At 29.0% G+C, this 10,488-nt stretch overlaps 1 protein-coding gene across 1 annotated transcript in view; it reads right to left on the bottom strand.

Moving 5' to 3' along the window:
- Positions 1–8,863: 8,863 nt before the first annotated feature.
- Positions 8,864–10,488, bottom strand: part of LOC145293866 (arf-GAP domain and FG repeat-containing protein 1-like) — a 191,818-nt gene continuing 190,193 nt past the window's right edge. The window contains exon 9 of the mRNA XM_080140605.1: positions 8,864–10,488. This exon is cut by the window's right edge and continues 5,762 nt beyond it. The gene's annotated coding sequence lies outside the window, so the exon portion shown is untranslated.

Raw genomic sequence — 10,488 nt, 5'->3', positions numbered from 1 at the left:
TAACAAACTGATGTGGATTTTTATAATAATTTCAAATCCTATAGCATAAAACAAATCTCAGTAACAATGTTCCCAGCTTGAAACACTCACCATGTCTAGTCATGTAATGCCTCCATTCAGTCTCAAGAGACAATGGATACCCCTTGTAAAGGTAGCTGTGCATAATTGTGAAGCAAGGCTTGCACATCTCCAACCACACCTCTCATAAATCGTGAGTTTGAGTGCAGTGGCAAGGAGAAGTGTAGACAACTGGAAGCAATGCCGAAATAAGCGGAGAGCACATACAGCACCTGGAATTCAACTATTTTAGAAGTGACCAGATTCAACGTTGCTTGTAGTACTGAAATGGCAAAACAGTTGTCTTTGGATGATGCGTATGCGTGAGACTAGCTGTACCTACTTAGTGTTGCCTGGGATGCAATGAAGTAATTTTAATTTTTAATACCTCAATTTTTAAACGTTTATAGAAAAAGAAATAAAGTTTTAGTTGTAAGGGAGACAATTCATTAAAAAATTTCATGCAAAATATGAGTTATTCCTTTTGCTAATTTGGATTTTTCTGAGATTAGTTAAAAATGTTGCAGAATATAGATTATTTCAGTTGGATGAAGTAATTCTAAAAATTCATGATAGTAAAGCATATTATGATATCGCCAATAACATGGTATAACAATAACAAATGAATAGGCTAGTAAGAAACAATATTTGCCAGCTTAAATGCTATTTGCATCTGACTTCAAAATTCCAACAAGCTAACTTTATTGATATAGACTAGCAAATATATGCTTCCTCCACATGTTTTTGTTAGGATGGTAGATCCACTCATACTATAAGGAACATTTTTTTTTAATTCTATATTTGTACAAATTATTCATCGAAAAACTATACGTTGATGCATTTATATATATATATATATATATATATATATATATATATATATATATATAAATAATGGAAATAATATTCCAACATGATGGACAGATGAAAGATGAACAAACCAAAATTATATGTTCATTAATATTTCGTCTTTATTTCAAGACTTCATTGGGATGATTGATTTGAAAAAATAAAATGTCAGTACAATATTTGAAAATATACTTGTGTTTAGATACTGATATTCTAATTTCTTCAAATCAATCTCCCCAAGGAAGTCATGAAATAAAGACAAAACGTTGATGAACATATACTTTTGGTTCGTTCCTTTTTCATCTCTCTAAATATATATCTACGTTTTAAAACATGACGTAAATCATAAATCTATGTCACGCCAAAGCTACAGTTATTTTGTAAAGTTAATGTTTTAAGATCTATTTATAAGAAAATCTAAATAGCTTAGTTCGTAGAACATCAAACTGAAAATATCAAGGTTTTGGTTTCAATTTCTGGTCACAGCATCTGTTTTATCTATTGGGATTATTTGAAATTTAGTATTACAGGGTGGAACGATAAAATTGTCACCCTAGAAAAGAGGACATGATTCCATTTCATAAAAACTGGTTTTCTTTTTTTGCAGATCATCTACTAGTTTGTCAGTTGTGTACAAATCCCAAGAGTGATAGGAATCTTCTATCATTTCTGAAAGTGACACAATGTTCAATGAGCGAGATAAGCCGCTGTACAACTCATGCTCTCTACCGATCCACGTTATGACAACAGGACCATTACCAGCACCCTCAAAATGCAAATCCGGACAATTCAATGCTTGAGGACACAGCTCAATGAAGTTTCCGGCCACGGTTATGGTCTTTGGTGTGGTTTCAAGTGAGGGCGACATCATGCCACCTCATATCTTCAAAGTCGGGTTGAAAGTCAACACCAAAGTGTACCTGGATATGCTGAAGAGTGTTGTGATCCTCTGATGCAATCAAGTGGCTGCGGGTGTGGCAGCAGGACTCAGTGCTTGCCCACAAGTCCAAAGAGACTCAGAGTTGGCTTCGGAATGAGTGCTATGACTGTACTCTTCTTTCACGATTTTTTTCATTTGATCTCAACAGATCTGATGAGATCTATGATTGAAACACAAATGCATATATTTGATTATATAGTCTCATATTGATGAGAGTATGCCTTGCTCATATTAAAAATTTGTTGTTATTGTATTCTGCATGGACATTTATAAAAGACCCTTGTGTCATCAGCTACTTTAAATTGATCTTTAAAGTCATTTAAGGTTACCAAAATAGCAACGATCAATATATTAATACGATAGCATATGTTATTTTGTGTATCACACTTACATCTTTTTTCTTCTGAGTGACTGTTGTTTGATTGTTATGACCTTCCATTTCTTGTAATAAATAATTTTACCAAGAATTCTTTATAAGTTTTGGTTTAAGCTGATGTATCCAAGTTATATGGATATATTTTTTTATTTCTGAAATCACAACTTTATAACATAAGAATCGATAGAAAATTGACTATAATGTATACGAAATCTGCATAAATGAAAATATCATATTTAAGTGTATTTTACAACTGATGTCTCTGCTAGCTTAGGTAAATACTTTTGCAGTTTTAACAAAAGAGCTACAATAATGTCAGGACATCTCCATTTATGCTGAACATCCACAGAATGCCAGCATCAATATATTACATATGAAAAAAATTCACTGTGGAATTTCCACAGGTCCCGTTAGTCATATTCTTACAATGATTTTAATATTAGATTTATTTCTCAAATATAGAGTGTCTCAAAAAAAAAAAAAAAATGTACTCACACTTTAACTTAGTGTTGTCTGGAGAATAATGGTCATCAATTTGAACATTTGCGAACAAGAGTCTTTTATATTTGAAGCAATTCCATTTCATTTTATGTTCATAAATAAAGGTTTTACCATCATTCGAAGTGCAAGTACATTTTTTTTTTTAGACAAACTATATTTAAGGAGATACATTTTCATTTACACTTTTCATCCATTTATTAAAATACATTAAAAAAATTTTTTTTTTACATTGTCATCTTTCATTTTAATTTTCCTGAACAACACCAAATATCCCTCCTATAATGATATTATGTCTATAAAACAAGTAAAGACAAAAGAACAAAAATAAAATCCTTTAAGATCAAAAAAACATTCAATAATTAGTAAAGTTTGCTGCATGAAAAATGTTTATACAAATAAAATGCAAACATTTCTTCCCTGTAGTTATAAATGGGTTCTTATTTTGAATGAACCTATTAAAAAAAAAAAAAAAAATAACTAAATTGCAGAAAAATCTTTATGATGTATGTACTCATGACGGAATGAAGATCATATTCCAAAAAATCATGTAAATTGATCAAGTAATTGTTTTTTTTATACTAAAAACAAATCTTACGATCTTTAGCAATTTTAATAGGAATTATAAGGCTAAATTTATTAGTTCGAATTGAGCGGTCTCCCCTTATTTATCAAATAAAAATTAAAAAACAAACAAACAAAAAGACTATTTGATCAATTTATGTGATTTTTGAAACATGAGATCTGTTCCATAACTGGTACATACATCATAAAGTTTAATCTTTTTAAGAATTATCTGCATCTTTGTTTCGGAAATAAGTTTAATTTTAAATAAGCACCAAAAAAAAAAAAAAAAAAAAACTTAAACAGTTTTTATAGGTTAAATGGTGTGCATAATTTTGTCAATGTTTGAGAACAAAATTTTGTACTCTGATTACACTCTGGGAATTAAAAGTCAATTGTTCTCTTGTGGCATCACATGTGGTTTAGCAAAGTTAAACTGAAGATGTCTTCAGGGTTGAATAAGTGTACGGCTTGTTGAACCTGTACCCTTTCATCATTATCATTCATTAGGATACGATGCATCTTCCAGTAGCTGCATGGTTTTCTTTGATGAAGCATCTGTTCGATGTTTCCCACAGGAATTAAAATTACCCATGAAGAATAGAGATTGTTGCTCAAGGTTTACTCCCCTAGATCTGTTGTGTTCTGCATATTCTTATACATATTAGCATACTGTCATGCACTGTGAAGAGGCCACACATACTGTTGGGATGCATTAAGACCAGTTGAAGAAGATGCCATGAATAGGTCATCTTGGAAAGGAACTATTCTAGAATGGAGGTTGGATCATTTGCGGGTGCTACAGGACATAGCATTGAATTGATCTAACATTGATTCAACATGAATATAATAAACGTAAGCCAGGTTTGGGAAACACAATGATGCAAAAGCCTTTTTAATGAAAGAATATACCTAGAAGCGATTTTTTTTTTTTTTAAGGTTATCTTGCCTTTGGTAACATTTATTTGTAATATATTTGATTCTTTACAAATTTTTTGCTTTACTGTCTATAGTATAAAATACCCAAAAATTCCTTGGATATTTTTTAATAGTTTATTTCTGTTGGACTTTTAAGATCAATAAAAGTAAACAATTAAAAAAAAAAAAAAAAAGGAAAAAAACTATTTTGTTTCTAAAATAAAAAGAAGCGGGGGGGGGGGGTCTCTTCACAGTGCATGACAGTATGCTAATATGTGTAAGAATGTGCAGAACACAACAGATCTAGAGAAGTAAACCTTCAGCAAAAATCTCTATTCTTCACGGGTGTCTTATTTTTTGGGGAAGCTTATTTTTGTTTGAATTTTCAGATGGGGGGGGGGAATGATTGAAAGATCGCACAGATCAAAAAAGGAGGAGGCTATATCATTTGATGTAACACTGGTATCACAACCTAACTTTTCCAAGATTAGAAAGAGGCTAGAAATTTGGGATGCCTTTCATGCACTAGCACCCATTTGCTTTTGAGTTTATATTAGCTGTGATTCAGAAAATTAAAAGTGTTTTTTTGTTTGTTTGTTTAATGGATTAGTGAATAAGTTATTGAAAAGCTTCAAAGAAATTTGTTGTCAATCACATACAACATGAGAATCTTTTGACTAACTTGTTAAAGAAAATAAGCTTCAAAACATTTTTTTTTTTTTTAGATGTTTTTTGTTTTTGCTAAATTTCATGTTGTAGACATTAGGATAAAAAGGGGGGGGTGACAGGCTGTTAAATGTCGAAAACAAAAACTAGAGAATATTTAATGACACTGAATTGATTTTTTATATAAGTTATAAAAATATGTCAAAAACTAGATATCTTAAAAAAGGAAACTAAAAGAAAAAGAGAAAATGCATAAGATTTTGTAAATGACTTAAAACCTTTTTTTTTTTTTAGATAGAACACACGAGTTACTTCCCTTTGAACAATTGTTCAAATGTGTAGCTATTTACCGATTTCTTAAGGATGCCTCAGGTGATAAGCAATAAACCAACCCCTTCTAAAAAAGAGGAAGTGATGCATGGGAAGATGCCTTCAGAGAGCTAGCTAAATGTATGCTTAACTTTAAATAAGATAATTGGCTTTCAGGATACATAATATGTGGTGCAAGAGATATAATTGCTAGGTATAATCAGTTTTAAGCGACAGTCGTCTGGGGGTTGATGGTTCAATCATCAGTACAAGTGATACCAAGAATACAATTATGAATTATTTGAGATTTCTACTTGGTCATGGCAGACAAAGATTTCAGAGTTTCATAAGATGCACCTGAAGAAAATTGGAGGTTACATAGGCCAATTTTTTTTTTCAGAATAACACTCAACATGAGAACAATAGTCTGAATAATCCAAATTATAATTTCAAAATTTCAAAAACATAGAATCAAAGTGTCATCTGTGCTGTCTCTGGTCAGAGGAATGGAAATTTTTCTTGACTGAGAATTGAAAAAAATTTTTGGACCAATCCCGAGCATCCCTTTTAGTGAGCTAGATTTTCCCATAATATAAATCTAACCTGTATCTAACTCTACCTTTGTGTAAACACAACTAAATAGGGATAACTATAATATCCTTTTTTTTTTTTTTTTTTTAAATTAACGTTTTTATTCCACCATGCGCCTAGTCCCTATCAATATATATATTTTTTTAATTTCCTTATTTTGCTCTAGCTGAGAATGGTGCATTCTACTGGATGCCAGACATTCACCCACTATCTCATACACTTCAACTTTAAGTTTCTTAAATATTCTAATTGCCCCTTTAAGTGCAATTTTTTGTATCTCTCTTGCACTTGGTTCAATGAGTATATTTGCCAGTTTTTTTTTCTTTTTAATATTTGAAGTTGTGCCCAAATGAGATTATTGATAATCCTATAACAAAGAATTTAAAAATAAAGAGATACAAATTCATAGAATCACTAATCAACTTCTGTTAGTTATGAATTTTTCCGAACAAGCCACAGCTGTTTGTTATGCTTATATTATGTTACTTAACCAAAGAACGATATACTGAAAGAATAATTGAAACACTTAAAAAAAATTCTAAATCAAAAGAGTTTAACATCTATTGCAGAATTTGGAAAATAATTGAGATGGGTTTAAAATGAAGTAACATATCTGTGCAATTACAATGTGGAAATTAATGCTGGGGTGATTAGTTGGAAAAGTCAGAACTTTCTGGGGTATTGGAAAAAATTATGTAATACATGTCCAGAATTCAAATTAAGTAAACAACAAAAATACAGAAAAACTTTATGTATGTACTTGTCACATAATGTCATATTTAAAATCCACAAAAAACTACTTGATCCATTTAACTAAGAAAATGGATGTATTGATCCACCATATTTAATAAAGGGAGAAAAATTAATTCGAACTATTGAGATTTAAAAATCAACCTTATAATGGCTACAATGTACTATTAATTACTAAAAATCCTAGAACATAAATTATTTTCTTTACAAAAAAAAAACAAACAATAAAAACGCTAGATCAATTTACATGATTTTTAGAATATGGCATTTTATTTCCACAATGAGTACCTATATCAATGATTTTTCTGTATTTTTTAAAAATTAGGTTGAATGCTGGATAAGAACCAAATGTGCCTATTCTGATACAAATAATAATAATAATAATAATAAAAAAACGGTTCTTTTGTTTTTATTTAAAACTTAAATTTCCATTTATGGCAAAATGATAATAATTTTAAACTACCAATAATACTAAAATCTTTAGATCACCCTCCCTCCCACAAATGATTTACAAAAATATATGCATATATTACATAGGTTTTTACTAAAAAAAAAGAAAAAAAAAAAAAAGGAATTTATAATTGTATCAGAATTGGAATTTAAAAAAAGAATTAGTAAATTATACCAGATTCAGGAAAATTATTAGAATTGTGCTATTACTAGTAGAAATACTCTAGCCATTCCCTAAGCAAATGACCAACAAATAAGAAAATACAAAAGATCCATTCAACTGACTGTCTGAACATTCAATGGACAAACTACAGAGCAGAAAAACATCTTATAAATACCAAATAATGATTTATCGTTATATATCTATCCATATGAAATAATATTGACTGGATTTTAAAAGTTGGGCCTAAATAGCATTTAAGCTGACAAATCAAACTGATTTTGATGATCAAATTTTTAGTTGTTATTGTTGTATTACATCATTTGCTGTAGAAGAATGTATTTTGCTACAATTTATTTTAAAAGAATACTTCACCTGATCCAGCAGTTTTACAATATACAGAAAGTTTTAAAATCACCTTAAAAAAAAAAATCAGTTAAGGAAGATAATTCATTCTTTTAGTAAGAGATATTGTTACTTTTTTTTTTTTTTTTTTTTTTTTTTTATATCTTACTGGACATAAAAAATGCATAATTATAGAAAATAGAAATATTCATAAAAGAAATATAAATGTAATGAACCCTGGGAAATGCCAAGTCGTGTTGGTTAGTTGGATAGTTAAAAAAAAAAAATAAAATTCACTTAAAAATGACTTTTCTTTCTAGTGGCTTGATTCAAAACAAATCGTGAATTATAAACTTATCTTTGATCCACATCCAACAATTTCTTTTGCATTGTTTAGAGTTTAATATTTTAATTCGATTTAGTGCTGACTGACACTTTCTGTGCATTATTATACACACTTCAAAGAAAACCGTTGCCAACATCACACAAATAATTTTTAACTTAAAAGAAAAAAAAAAAAGAAGAAGCTTCCTTAAAAATAAAATAAATAAAAATAAACTAAATAAATAAAAAAATCTTTATTAACATATTCAATCCAAAAAACAATCACCAATTTTTAGCACATATATATATATATATATATATATATATATATATATATATATATAGCATGTGTGTAAATATATAGACACACATATCCTAAAAAAAATTAAAACGAGTTGTTTCATTGCATTTCTCATTTTCACCGTTTCCCCATTCAATGCGATCGATGATAGATTTATGTGCTCCCCAATCATTTGACCATCAGATATTGATTTTTAGTCTTCCATGTTTCTCCAATTATTATTATTGTTGTTAGACATGACACAACCAACCTTGCCAGTTGACAACCTGAAGTTTATCTGTATCCTGAGCAATTTCAAATAAATATAGAATTTACATTTAGATTATTTAGACCACTATTCGCATCTTGGATTTTATTCTCACAATGTTTCAGTCAATGTAACCTCTGATCTTTTTCAGGTACACCTCTCTGAACACTGAAATCTTTACGTAATTTTGAATTAAACCTCTATTTAATCTATCAGTGTAGATTATTCTTGTTCTCTTAGCTATGAACAAATGGAAGTATTAAGTTTTATTATATTATTGGTACCAGATGTAGTGAGAACTGAACAGAAGACTGTCACTTAGTACTGATTATTACTCAACGCCTTTATCCATTGTATCACGTGTCGATGGGAGTTCAAAAAACTGCACCTAAAGAAGGTTGGATGTTACATTGGCTGACACCTTGTAAGAATAACATGGAAAATGAGAATACTAGTTTGAATAATCCAAACAATCCTCATTTTAAAATTTCTGAAAAAAAAAAAAAAAAAAAAAAAAAAATAGAAAAAACATTTTATTTCATAATAAAACAAATGATACGTTTTAAGATGCAATGGTAACACGGCACCGTTAACAACTTAAGATGTGAGCATGTGTATTTTATTAAATACAATGAACATTTCTTTGTTGAATGAATCTACTGACCATTTGTACCCCCAAGTCTAACCAACTTACACAGGTTAGACCGGAAATCACAATTTTCTAAAGATCATATATTACTCTCAAATTTTTCTTTCCTTTTCACTTATCCTTTATTTCTTACTAGCTAGCATTGCCCAGGATGCAGTAAGATATTTTTACTTTTTGAAGTTTTATTTATTTTCCCATTTTCTTAAAACTTATACAGAAAATAAGTAACATTTAGGTAGCAAGGGAAAGAATTCTTTCTATATTATCCAATTAGAAGTAAGAGTTATTCCCCTTGCTGAATTGGATTTGTTTTTTGTGATTAGTTAAATATACTTCATAACATCAATTGTCTGGGCTGGACTAAGTCATACTTTTTTTTTTAATAATTGTAATGAAGAACGTTATTGAAGTGTCAATAACAGTATATTAATAACAAATGAATATTGGTTAGTTAGAAATGAAGTTTGTCAACTTAAATGCTATTTAGGTCCGAGTGGGAAAATCGAACAAACTTTATAGATATTTAGTTTCTGGTCTGGTATACATAAAGTGGTCAAAATTTTAGATGGCAAGCTCAACAGATTAAACCCAAAATGTCCATCATAGTTAACAAAATATACTTCAAGGGAGAAATACTGCATAACTACAGAAAATAACCAAGCACTCATGGAAAATTATTTTCAGAAAAAACTTTTTTTAATTTATATGTTGAACATTGGCTTCCATTTCTGATATTTAGTTTTCAATTATGTTAAATCAGTTTTGATCTTTTTTTTCTCTCCAATAGCATTTTCTTAATTTCTAAATAGAAGATTTTAATAATTTGCAAAAAATGTTAATCTGTATCATTATTATATATATATATATTTCTACACTTCAAATATTGTTATTGAATGTTCAATAAAGATTATAGATAAAAAAATTAAGTCATTGAAAAGATTTTAACTTAAATCTGATTGATAAAAAATGAGAATTCAAATTTCGATTTTATTTTTATCCATATTATTATTGTACACCCATAGAATAACAATATGGAGTACATTAAACTCCAAATGAACTCAAATGAACGATAAACTATTAAAAACATAACAGAGTTGAAATAAATTGAATAAACTTAAGTTAAAATAATAAGCCTTAATTAAAGATCAACTTTGGAATTGCGATTTATTTTCGTTTTAGAAAAGATTTATGCCTTCAAGTAGGAAAAATATTGATATACTTTGTAACCTTTTAAAATGACTTAAATAGTAAATATTATGAAATGTACAATTAAAATCATCTTAAGAGATTACAAAGACACCCCCATCCCTAAAATATTCAGTTAGATGAAGCAAACTTCCAAAAAGATTGAATTCTTACGATTATTTTTAGTGAAGTAACTTAGTAAATTTCATTTTTTTTTTTTTTTTTTTTCAAACACATGATTCATCAATGGATTCTGACTAGAAATATTTCTCTTTAGCTTCAAACTTCTGCTGGTGTGAAGATAACACT

The sequence above is a fragment of the Euprymna scolopes genome, chromosome 15 (genome assembly GCF_053919585.1).
Source record: "Euprymna scolopes isolate OS-2025 chromosome 15, ASM5391958v1, whole genome shotgun sequence".
Lineage (NCBI taxonomy): Eukaryota > Metazoa > Mollusca > Cephalopoda > Sepiida > Sepiolidae > Euprymna > Euprymna scolopes.
The sequence above is the reverse complement of the archived record's forward strand: the minus strand, read 5'-3'. Positions and strand labels throughout refer to the sequence as shown.